This window comes from Apium graveolens, chromosome 1 (genome assembly GCF_009905375.1).
Source record: "Apium graveolens cultivar Ventura chromosome 1, ASM990537v1, whole genome shotgun sequence".
Taxonomy (NCBI): domain Eukaryota; kingdom Viridiplantae; phylum Streptophyta; class Magnoliopsida; order Apiales; family Apiaceae; genus Apium; species Apium graveolens.
Window position 1 is genome coordinate 48680096 of NC_133647.1, and position 13737 is coordinate 48693832.

General features: G+C 39.8%; 1 non-coding gene across 1 annotated transcript; it reads left to right on the forward strand.

Moving 5' to 3' along the window:
- Nucleotides 1-10159: 10159 nt before the first annotated feature.
- LOC141680337 (small nucleolar RNA R71) lies at nucleotides 10160-10266 on the forward strand. Its single transcript, XR_012558312.1, has one exon. It is a non-coding gene; the product is annotated as a small nucleolar RNA R71 (small nucleolar RNA).
- The last annotated feature ends 3471 nt before the right edge of the window (nucleotides 10267-13737 follow it).

Here is a 13737-nt window from a genome sequence, read left to right on the forward strand (position 1 = left end):
AGCCGGATCCCTCAGGTTTTGAGTGAGTATTTAAATCCCCTTCGAAAGGAGGATCTGAAATATAAAAAAATGAGTTTTGGGATTCACTCTAACTTTTAAAATCATTTTGAAGACTCGCAAAACATTTTTAAGAATGTTTGGAGTGATGCTGATTTAAAAAAATAAATCAGTCCCAATATATTAGAAAATATCTGAATATTATTATTTAAATAATATTCCCATAAAGAATAATCTTTATAAAAATAATTGAAGTAGAAGTTGTAAAACTTATACTTGAAATGAATCTTAAATAATCAAAGATGTACTTATACGAAAGTAATATCCTTATTTGAATAATCAAAAGTAAGTTTGATTATCGACACATTATTCTTCAATAAAATAAAGAATATTATTTAGTAAATAATCGGAGTCATAAGTCCTCGAATGAATATTCAAAATAATATTCATTAATAAAATAAACGGAGTCATAAGCCCTTGAATGAATATTCAAAATAATAATCAATAATAAAATAAACGGGGTCATAAGCCCTCGAATGAATATTCAAAATAATATTCATTAATAAAATAAAGTTATCGAATAAACCTTATTCGATTCATAGTTTTAAAAACTATTCATATATATATAAATATATATATATTATACTCGGGAGCCTCGACTCCCGGTTTTAGAAAAAGTTCACCTTTGGGTCCCCTATACTAAAGGTATATGCAAATTACCGCTTATCTCTAGCATAGGTATTATCAACTGAATCAACAGATATATGTATCAAGAATACGAAACAGGCATGCATATATACCATATCACATGCTACAATATATCGCAAGAATTTGCTAAATAACCATTATGCATCTATCACAAGATAATGCATGTACAAATGTATACATCACAACAACAGTATAACGGATAGAAAACTTGCCTGAGCGACTGGGGGTTATAAATGGCTTGGGACGAGTCTGGTAACCTATAAACAACATATAAGATGGAATTAAACCAAAGTCACTTATAAATCTATACTTTAACCAATTTAGACTCTAACGCTTGCTTTGCGCTTAATGATTCTCTTAAGTCGCTCGAGTACCCACGACTCCACCATTTTTAATAAATTAACCATTACGAGTTTTAAGGCGATTCTTTCGCGAGTGTCTTACTGTTAGGGCGAAAACACGCAATAATATTCACGCAAGTATACGCGTTCGCAAGTAATATAGAATACTTTCTAGTTCGTTCCCTCAGAGACTCAGACTAAATTATTGTCTAATTAAACTCACTCACCAATGTATGGTTACTTCTCAATGTTAAGATAATAACACTTAAAATTGTTGATTAAATATTAACTATAATTAACTACTTAATTAACCACTTAACTATCACTTCAATTTATCAATAATAAAACACTCATGAGATCACAACTTCATTATTGCTTCCTTCTATAGCCGTTGTTATTACCTTTAGCATGTGACAGTGATGATATTAATCGAATAACACAAAACTGATAAAAGCCAACTTTCATTGTACTAATACCATTCTATCAAGCATCCACAATTAAGATAGAAGTTGAATAGTCATCAATTATGTTGAGTTCCTATATGTCTACAGAAATTGACAACACAACGATTTAAGCACAAGTTATTCCTTTTTGATTACATAGGGAAAATAAAACTGTTAGAGTTACCCACTAATCATGCTCAACGTACATGAACCTATGCTAGCATGGCAAGTTCTAAATCTCAAGATCCACCGTCGCTTCACAAGAGATTAACACCCTATCTTATATGTTCGCGACGCACGTAAGACGAATACGCACAACCAATACTAGATATCATGCAATCATCACACACTAAAGTATTAAACAATTAACTAAAGAATTCCATAATAAATCCGTTGCAACCCCATGATCACGATTAGCCCATAATAGAACTTATTGCCATCATGGGTTCATATGAAATCAAGATAAACAAACACAAGAAAATAATAACTAAACTACTTATATTAAAACAGAGTACGTCACAAGAGTAAATAAGTCAAAGCAAGAAAACTAGCATCCAACGTTACAATGAAACAAGAATCACAAGAATATATGCTCCCTCTTCGTTGCGGTGTGCTAAATCGGTCTTCTTCCTTATCTCCTTCGCTTCTTGCGTAAAACACAATCTAAAACATAATCACCTTAATAATCTCTGTGAAAACGTCTCAAATCTACCTATATAATAGTCCCATAAAACTCAGATTACATAGAAGTTGGAAGCCAAACAGAAGTAGAAGTCTAAAATAATTTATCTTTTTCCCCGACCCTGCGCGGCCGCTCAGCATAGCTGCGCGGGCGCGCAGGTTGCTGCGTGGCCGCTCAGCATTGCTGCACGGGCGCGCAGGCCTCTACTGGAAAAAATCCAGGTTTGCTCCGTTTCTTCGCCGTAATCTGCCCATTCCTTTCCTCTAGCAATGGTGAACACATGCCAAGGCTTATTCTTGATGATTCCTCCCCCGAGATGCAACTAATACCCTGAAATGCATAAACACTAGAAAAACGCATCAAATACACAAAATACTTGATTTCAAGACACCAATTTAAGCCATTTTAAGACGTTCTAAGTGGTATAAAATGCCACTTATCACACCCCCAAACTTAAATCGATGCTTGCCCTCAAGCGTCACAGACTCAAAAACAAATAAAAATATGCATGAATACAATCTATATGAAAATGCAGCGATCCCCCTTACTACAATTAATCAACCAAATTGCCACATCTCAACGAATGCAGTTAGACAACTAAAGATCAATAAACTCATGCAAACGGACATACAACCAGAAACGTGGTGTGTGCAAATGCTTAACAGATATGCTTCGGAACTAGACCAATTACTATGACTAGACTATCCTCAAGGCAATCCTACGATTATACAAAGAATAAAAAATTCTAGGCACAAAGTGATATACAACACTACAAGACTCTGGAGCTTATTACGGAATCGTGCTTTTTATTTACAACTCAAATGCTTATTTGACCGTGCAATGAGTGAGGTCCACAAAAGACTTATACAATGGTATCCATGTAACGAGCGTTAGGTTAGCGGATCCCAGACTCTAAAAGCCTTAGGTCACTACGCACAAAGTCCCCTAAGAACTTAATAACTCGAATACCAAAGAGCCCACTCTTGATCAATTATGCAATTTTTTTTTTTTTAATTTCTGAGCAAGTGCATTTCGCTCCATCTTGCTCAACCCTAGACTACTCGCAACATACGCGAGCCGGCTACTAGCCATTTGACGCCTAGCCACAACTAGCAACAACTTCCATATTTTTTTCTCCAAAATTTTTCTTTTTCATGTCTTTATCACTAAGAACCTATAATCGAATTCTAAGCATAATAAGTAGATTGACCTTGAAAACAACCAAATCATAACACAATCTAGCCCTTTCGCATTCTCTAAGACTTAGTGGACTTACAATTGTTTCTAGCATGCATATCAACCTACACAACTTAATATCACTTTAATGCTATCACTACACTCACATTAATATCACAATTCAGTCGATAAATCATTGCAAAAGGGATCATGGTAAATGCATGAGCTACATGACATTCATAAAAAAAACTATATGGCATAAATTAAAAAAAACTATATGGCATAAATTATGCAACTATATGAACTAAACTATCATGAATATGTAACTAAATGACACACACACAATATTCCTTAACTACCACCCCCAAACTAAAAATCTTCACTGTCCTCAGTGAAAGTAGTAGAAAGGAACACAGGGTATACCTACTCGGAGTCATCATCATCATCACCCTCAGTGGGTGGAGTATCAGGCGGTGGGTATGCAGAGTCCTCACCAAAAACTGGCCACTGGATATCAGCTCCAAGGTCTCGAAAAGCAGTCCCTAACGCAAGGGTGAGTTCCTGAGCAAACCTGCTCTGTGTCTCATACATGGCATCCATCCGCCGTGAAAGCCTCCTATACTGGGCATCAACCATCCCAGCACCCTCCCGAGCTCTCGAAGAACCAGCCTCATCACGCCCTGGCCTAGCCATAGTAGCACCTCATGCTGGACGCCCTCCTGGAAGACGATAACCCAGCCCGTGCTCCTCAGGCTCACCACCGGTCCACTCCTGCATCCCATTCAGAGTGCCAGAATCAATCGGAGCTGCTGGCAACTGCAACTGCTCATGAGCCGGCCAGTTCACTCCCACTGCTCGGCATAGCTTCGTAACCGTGGATGCATAATTGATGTTCATATGCTTTGCTCCCTTCAAAAACTTCAGAATTCCTTGGTAGATAAACTCACCAAGGTCCACATAGTACTCATCATGCAGAATTCCCCACAACAACTGTGCTCTCTCAACTGTGACCTCGTGTGCATGTGAAGAAGGCAAAATATTAGCACATATAAATGCATTCCATGCACGGGCATACCTGTTCATGGTGATCGCCGGAAAGTGACAATACTCATTATTGCCTGGACTGCGGGTCCAAACTGTGCCCGGTCGACAGAGAGTCGCACAAATCAAATCCAAGTCAAAATCCTCAGCAGTCTTTTCATTCCAGTTCTCCTCCTCGGGCTTCCTCTCTCGCTGTCCAATCACACGGCGAATCGCCGCAGGATGATAATCAACCGTCAGCCCACGGACTACAGAAAACCCATTCTTTTCAGCCTTCGCGTTCGTGTAGAACTCGCGAACAACGCTCATCGGTACTGCTTTGGGTGACTCACAAAAAGCTATCCACCTCTTCTCTGCAATCATGGGCAACAACTCACCATCCCTCCCTGATGGTAAAAACCCCCTCTCCTTCAGAATCGGCTTCCCCAACAGCCTAGTGTACTCCTCCTCCACAGCTCTGTCAGTTAACCGAGGCCTTGCAGCAGTACCCCTCGATGAATCAGCAGTAGGAACTGTGCTGCTGCTGTCAATAGTGCGTGCTCTCTTGGGTGCCATTGATTCATGAATAAAAGTGTGTAAGAACTGATTTTTGATGTTTGTGAGAGGGTTTAAGTGTAGGAAGTTTTGTGGGAGATATGTAGGATAGGTGTATGTATATATAGGGGTGGATTAGATTAGGGTTTGGGAATTAAGGGATAAAATGATGGGGTAGTGGGAACAATTCGTGGGTTTATGGGCTAAAACTATTTTTGTATTTTTGTTTGTTTTTTTTTCTGAACTGTAAAAAATTTTCTGGAACTCGACCCCTGCGCGGCCGCTCAGCATAGCTGCGCGAGCGCGCAACTTGCTGCGCGGCCGCTCAGCATAGCTGCGCGGGCGCGCAGAGGGTCTCTGGAATTTTTTTTTTCAGCCCCTGTTTTCTGATTTTTTTGTGTTTTTGGATAGGTTATTAACTTCTAAGGGTTCCTGTAACAACAATTCATGGGTTGCCTCCCACACAGCGCTTCTTTTTCATCATTAGCTTGACGTTCCGTACCTTTCTCAAGTAGTCAACAAAATGGCACTAACCACCTCTCGGTTTGCCATGTCCCCATAGTAGTGCTTCAACCGCTGACCGTTAACCTTGAATGCTTGGTCTGAATCATTCTCAAAAATTTCCACCGCTCCATGTGGAAACACAATTTTGACAATAAAAGGTCCAGACCACCTTGATTTCAACTTCCCAGGAAAAAGTCGGAGCCGAGAGTTGAATAAAAGAACTTGTTGCCCTGGCACAAATAACTTAGGATGTAGCTTCCTATCGTGCCACCTCTTCACCTTTTCCTTATACATTTTGTTATTCTCGTACGCTTGAAGTCGAAATTCATCAAGTTCATTAAGCTGAAGCATTCTTTTCTTACCAGCTGCATCTAAATCCAGGTTCAATTTCTTCAATGCCCAGTAGGCCTTATGCTCAAGCTCCGCCGGTAGATGACATCCCTTACCGTACACCAACTGAAACGGTGACATCCCAAGTGGAGTTTTGTATGCTGTTCTGTAAGCCCAAACAGCTTCATCGAGCTTTAAAGACCAATCCTTTCTTGACGGACAAATAACCTTCTCTAGAATACGCTTTATCTCTCTGTTAGACACTTCCGCTTGACCATTTGTTTGCAGATGATAGGCAATAGCTACTCGATGATTCACATTATAACGCTGCATCATAGAAGTGAACTTACGGTTGCAAAAATGCGATCCTTCATCACTTATGATTACCTGAGGTGTTCCAAACCTTGTGAAAATTTGCTTATGAAGAAAATTTAGCACTGCCTTTGCATCATTTATCGGTAAAGCTTTAACTTCGACCCATTTTGAGACATAATCGACTGCCAGCAAGATGTACTGATTATTGCAAGACGAGATAAAAGGCTCCATGAAATCGATTCCCCATACATCAAATACCTCGACTTCAAGCATCACATTTAATGGCATTTCATCCTTCCTTGACAAATTTCCCACTCTTTGGCAACGATCACACCTTAAAACAAACTAATGAGCATCCTTGAACAAAGTAGGCCAGAAAAAACCTGCTTGCAGAATACGAGCTGCCGTCTTCTCACCTCCATAGTGTCCCCCATAAACCGTGGAATGGCAGTCTCGTAATATCCCCTCCGTCTCACAGAACGGGATACATCTCCTGATGATCTGATCAGCTCCCTGTCTAAACAAATATGGTTCATCCCACATATACCACTTCACCTCATGCAGAAACTTCTTCTTTTGAGCGGATGTCAAATTAAGAGGCATTATATTGCTGACGAGATAGTTTACAATATCTGCAAACCATGGTTCTTCCTCCTGAATTGCAAACAACTGCTCATCCGGAAAAAGATTCATTGATTAACGTCCTATCTTGTGAAGTAGAATCGGGATTCTCCAACCTAGAGAGATGGTCAGCTACTTGATTCTCAGTACCTTTTCTATCTTTGATCTCTAACTCAAATTCCTGAAGTAAAAGCACCCAATGAATGATTCTCGGCTTCGAATCCTTCTTAGAAACCTGATAGCGAATAGCTGCATGATCAGTGAATACTGTTACTTTCATACCAAGCAGATAAGATCGAAATTTCTCAAAGCCAAAGACTATAGCCAAAAGCTCCTTCTCAGTAGTGGTGTAGTTCAATTGGGCACCATTTAAAGTCTTACTCGCATAGTAGACCACATGGAAGAGATTTTTCTTGCGCTGTCCCAGAACTGCACCTACCGCATAATCACTCGCATCACACATCATCTCAAATGGTTCTGTCCAATCTGGTGCTGTAATGATTGGTGCCATGATCAAACTCTCCTTGAGAGTCTTGAATGCTGCCAAACATTCATCATCAAATTTGAAAGGCACATCTTTCTCAAGCAAATTGCACAACGGCTTAGATATCTTTGAAAAGTCCTTGATGAATCGCCGATAAAAACCCGCATGACCAAGAAAACTACGGATTCCTTTCACAGAATTAGGTGGGGGAAGATTTTCAATGACTCCCACCTTGGCCTTGTCCACCTCCAGACCCTTGCTAGAGACCTTATGCCCAAGGATAATGCCTTCACGCACCATAAAATGACATTTCTCCCAATTAAGCATCAAATTAGTTTCCACGCATCTTTTGAGTACGGCGCGCAGATTATTCAAACATTCATCATATGAGTGTCCAAAGACGGAGAAGTCATCCATGAACACTTCGACATTATTTCCAATCATGTCAGAGAATATAGCCATCATACATCTCTGAAAAGTGGTCGGGGCGCCACATAAACGAAACTCTGCGAAAAGAAAATGTGCCAAATGGACAAGTGAAGGTAGTCTTTTCCTAATCCTCTGGTGCAATACAAATCTGATTATACCCGGAATAACCATCCAGAAGACAAAAATACTCATGACCCGCCAATCTGTCAAGCATCTGATCAATAAATGGAAGGGGGAAGTGATCCTTCCTTGTGGCTTTGTTCAATTTTCTATAATCCATGCATACTCTCCATCCTGTAACTGTTCGAGTAGGGATGAGCTCATTCTTTTCATTTGTGACCACAGTGATACCTCCCTTCTTAGGTACACATTGTACGGGGCTCACCCACGAGCTGTCAGAAATAGGATAAATGATGCCTGCATCTAGCCATTTCAGAATTTCTTTCTTCACCACCTCCTTCATGATGGGATTCAGTCTTCGCTGCTGTTCCACAGTTGGCTTACTACCTTCCTCTAGCAGAATTTTATGCATACAATATGAAGGACTTATCCCCTTGATGTCTGCTATGGTCCATCCTATAGCCGATTTGAATTCTCTTAAAATCCTTAAGAGCTTGTCTTCCTCACTACCTGAAAGGTCAGATGAAATAATAACAGGTAACGTAGATGAATCACCTAAAAAAGCATACCTCGAGTGTTCAGGTAATGGCTTGAGCTCCAAGGTAGGTGCTTCATCTATTGATGGTTTGAGCTTCCCTTCAGCGTTCTTGAGGTCAGAAGTACCAAGAAATTCAAATGGTATGTCCAGCTTTCGCTTCCAGGGAGAAGCATTCAGATATTGTAATTGCTCGTTGCTATCTTCATCATCGCTGTCAAAATCCCCCACTAAGGCCTTTTCCAATGCATCAGACATTAGCATGTGATCGAGTTCCGAAGTAACCGCAGTATCAATCACATCCACTTTTAAGCACTCCTCATCTTCTGTAGGGAATTTCATTGCCTTGAATACATTGCAGGTCACATCCTGATCTTGGACCCGCATAGTAAGTTCACCTTTTTGCACATCTATCAAGGTACGGCCAGTAGCCAAGAAAGGCCTTCCCAAGATTATGGGAATCTTCTTATCTTCCTCAAAATCCAGAATAACAAAATCTGCTGGAAAGAAGAGCTTATCCACTTTGACGAGCACATCCTCAATTATGCCCCTTGGGTAAGTAATGGAACGGTCAGCCAATTGTAGTGACATGTACGTGGGTTTTGGATCAGGCAGATCCAATTTTTTAAAGATCGACAACGGCATCAGATTAATGCTTGCTCCCAAATCACAAAGGCACTTGTCAAACGTCAGATTGCCAATTGTGCAAGGAATGGTGAAGCTTCCTGGATCTTTCAGTTTTGGTGGTAACTTTTGTTGCAGAACAGCGCTGCATTCTTCCGTGAGAGCAACGGTTTCAAGGTCATCCAGTTTCACCTTCCTTGAAAGAATAGTCTTCATAAACTTTGCATAACTAGGCATTTGTTCCAGAGCCTCAGCGAAAGGTATATTGATGTGAAGTTTCTTGAACACCTCCAGAAACTTCCCGAACTGTCTATCCAGCTTTTGTTGCTGCAATCTCTTAGGAAAAGGTGGTGGAGGATAGAGCTGTTTCTCCCCTGTATTAGCCTCAGGCAGAGTGTGTTCAACAGTAGTCTTCCTTGGTTCCGCCGCTTTCTCCTTTTGCTTAGATTCTTCACCTCTAATTTCAGCTTCTACTTCTTTTGCCTTTTCAGCATCAGCTACTTTTCCAGACCTTAAGGTAATAGCCTTGACTTGCTCTTTAGCTTCCTTCATGCCTGGTACTTCCGTGTCACTGGGAAGAGTGCCAGGTTGATGATTGAGCACTGCATTGGCTAATTGACCAATTTGATTTTCCAAGGTCTTGATAGAAACCGCCTGACTCTTGCACAATAGCTTAAGTTCTTCCAAATCAGCACTAGTGGGTGCAGCTGTACTTCCCTGTTGAGGATATGATTGCCTTGTAGCATACTGCTATGGTTGCTGGACTCCAGGTGGGTTAAACTGTTTATTCACTCCTTGCTGATATGGTGCCTGAATAGCATTCTGATTATTCCCCCAGCTGAAATTTGGATGATTTCTGTTGTTAGGATGATAGGTCGCTGGCACAGGCTGCTGTTGTCACTGATAATTATTCACATACTGAACGGATTCGTTTACAAGAGAACACTGATCCGTAGCATGAGAACCTGCACAAAGCTCACAAACCATAGCTATTTGATTAACTCCATACGTAGCCAAAGAATCAACCTTCATTGATAGCGCTTGGAGCTGGGCTGCAATAGCGGTGGCTGCATCAACTTCCAGAATACCTGCTACCTTGCCTGACGTCATCCTCTGAGTTGGGTTTTGATGCTCATATGCAGCCATCATCTCGATAAGATTATACGCCTCAGTATAGCTTTTAGCCATAAGGCGCCTCCAGCTGCTGCATCGAGCATGGGCCGAGATTGGGCCCCCAAACCATTGTAGAAACCAGTGATCACCATCCAATCCGGCATTCCATGATGTGAACATTTTCTCAACATTTCCTTGTAGCGTTCCCAAGCCTCGCACATAGATTCTGTAGGTTGCTGCGTAAACTGAGTAAGAGCACTCCTCATAGCAACAGTCTTTGCCATCGGATAAAACTTCACCAGAAACTTTTGCGCAAGATCTTGCCACGTAGTGATGGACCCAGCTGGTTCAGAATGTAACCAGTCTTTAGCCTTATCCCTCAGTGAGAATGGGAAAAGCCTCAACTTGATAGCCTCATCAGTCACGCCATTATACTTAAAAGTGCTGCAGATCTCGACAAAATTCCTTATGTGCATGTTGGGGTCTTCAGTTGCCGCTCCTCCAAAAGAAACAGAATTCTGCACCATCTGAATAGTGCCCGGCTTGATTTCAAAGGTGTTAGCTTGAATAGCCGGATGAAGGATACTTGACTGAATGTCATCAATTTTAGGCCGAGAAAAATCCATAAGAGCTGGATCAGCTTGAACAATACGATCTCCCATGTTTACTGGTTCTTTCTGCTCAGTTCCTGAATCCGAATCCTCAAAATCTAACTTCTCCGGAATATCAAGAACTTCGTCTGTCTCCTCAGCTGTATCTAAAGTCCTCTTGCGAGCACGAGAACGAGTTTGCATAAACGCTTGCTAAAGTACCTGAAACACAACCAGAAAAAATAAGTAACTACTACGTCCTAATCACTGAGTCCTAATGACCAATGATGGTAAGTACATAAACTAAACAAATACGCCGAGTCCCCGGCAGCGGCGCCAAAAACTTGTTAGGGCGAAAACACGCGCTAATATTCACGCAAGTATACGCGTTCGCAAGTAATATAGAATACTTTCTAGTTCGTTCACTCAGAGACTCAGACTAAATTATTGTCTAATTAAACTCACTCACCAATGTATGATTACTTCTCAATGTTAAGATAATAACACTTAAAATTGTTGATTAAATATTAACTATAATTAACTACTTAATTAACCACTTAACTATCACTTCAATTTATCAATAATAAAACACTCATGAGATCACAACTTCATTATTACTTCCTTCTATAGCCATTGTTATTACCTTTAGCATGTGACAGTGATGATATTAATCGAATAACACAAAACTGATAAAAGCCAACTTTCATTGTACTAATACCATTCTACCAAGCATCCACAATTAAGATAGAAGTTGAATAGTCATCAATTATGTTGAGTTCCTATATGTCTACAGAAATTGACAACACAACGATTTAAGCACAAGTTATTCCTTTTTGATTACATAGGGCAAATAAAACTGTTAGAGTTACCCACTAATCATGCTCAACGTACATGAACCTATGCTAACATGGCAAGTTCTAAATCTCAAGATCCACCGTCGCTTCACAAGAGATTAACACCCTATCTTATATGTTCGCGATGCATATAAGACGAATACGCACAACCAATACTAGATATCATGCAATCATCACACACTAAAGTATTAAACAATTAACTAAAGAATTCCATAATAAATCCGTTGCAACCCCATGATCACGATTAGCCCATAATAGAACTTATCGCCATCATGGGTTCATATGAAATCATGATAAACAAACACAAGAAAATAATAACTAAACTACTTATATTAAAACAGAGTACGTCACAAGAGTAAATAAGTCAAAGCAAGAAAACTAGCATCCAACGTTACAACGAAACAAGAATCACAAGAATATATGCTCCCTCTTCTTTGCGGTGTGCTAAATTGGTCTTCTTCCTTATCACCTTCGCTTCTTGCGTAAAACACAATCTAAAACATAATCACCTTAATAATCTCTGTGAAAACGTCTCAAATCTACCTATATAATAGTCCCATAAAACTCAGATTACATAGAAGTTGGAAGCCAAACAGAAGTAGAAGTCTAAAATAATTTATCTTTTTCCCCGACCCTGCGCGGCCGCTCAGCATAGCTGCGCGGGCGCGCAGGTTGCTGCGCGGCCGCTCAGCATTGCTGCGCAGGCGCGCAGGCCTCTACTGGAAAAAATCCAGGTTTGCTCCGTTTCTTCGCCGTAATCTGCCCATTCCTTTCCTCTCGCAATGGTGAACACATGCCAAGGCTTATTCTTGATGATTCCTCCCCCGAAATGCAACTAATACCCTAAAATGCATAAACACTAGAAAAACGCATCAAATACACAAAATACTTGATTTCAAGACACCAATTTAAGCCATTTTAAGACGTTCTAAGTGGTATAAAATGCCACTTATCACTTACCAACTGCCTAACACACTTTACATAAATGCTTCATACTCCAATTAGTCCTTTTAGGTCTTTAACCTATGTTTCAAAGTAAGGCGAGGGGTAATGATTCGTTCGCGAAACGTCGTTACTTAAAACGGTCGTTTCTCCTAAACCGTACATCGGAATCAAACGAACTACATATCAAAACGAAGCTCGTAACATGAACTATCTAATCATGGCAATGGTCAAAACCTAGCAGTGAGTTCACGGGTCCTAATGTTAAGAACAAAAACAGCCTAAAGTAAATCGGACATTACGACGGCTATATTTACGCGATTACCCAAATTTAAAACACTCCAATTCAACCCACAATCAATCCACAATCACAACCCAATCAAAAATCCATACATACTACATCATAACAGCCCCAACAACTCAACATTAACAATTTATACTTATTCTTAAACTTGAATTTAACTACACTTAAGTTCATTAATCAACAATCCAAGAATTACCACCCCAAAACTTCACAAAACTAAGTAATCTCTACATTCACAACAAGCAAGCCTCCCATGAATTAAAATCAACAAAACTAAACCTAATTACTCAAATAAAGTTAGGGTTTGGAGGGGTTATACCTTCCTTGGAGAGTGGAGAATCAAGAGAATGGCTTGGAATCACCCTTAAAGTCCTTATCCAAGCTTAAACTAAACAAAACTTCAAGAACAAAAATTTTAGTTCTTGAAAAACACTATTCACCATCTTCTTCCATGAATTTTAGGAAGAGATTGTGAATGATTTAGGAGCTCAAACTTATAGGATATCCATAACTATGCATAAGGAGTCTTAGATAATTACCTTGTGATTTAACAATGCTTGGAACTTGATTTTTGATTTTCTTGCTTTGGAAAAGAAGAAAAAGCCGAGAGCATGGAAGAAGAAAGGTGAGAAAATGTTGTGTTTTTGGTGAAAATGAATTGTTGGCTTGGTTGGTTGATTTTTGATTTGTTTTGTTTTTGTATTATTACCTTTTTACCATGGTAATTTTTGTGTGGTTCTAATTCAACCAACAACACACTTGCTTGGTCATGCTTATGTCACCATGTGATGTCATCCTCCCTCCTTTGTCCTCTTCTCATTGGTTTGATGACATCATCCTCACTAATCTCTTTGATTAGCTTTTAATTATTTGGCTAATGACCGCTGATCTGTTATACGGTTCGTTTAACTTTCGTTTTCATTTATCGTTTGAGGGATCATACCCGGGATCTCATTACTTAGGTTCCCTTAACCTTTCTCAATACATTATATTCCTTTTATGATCCTCTATTAAAATCCTTGAATTTAAATCCTTTTTATCCTGTTACCT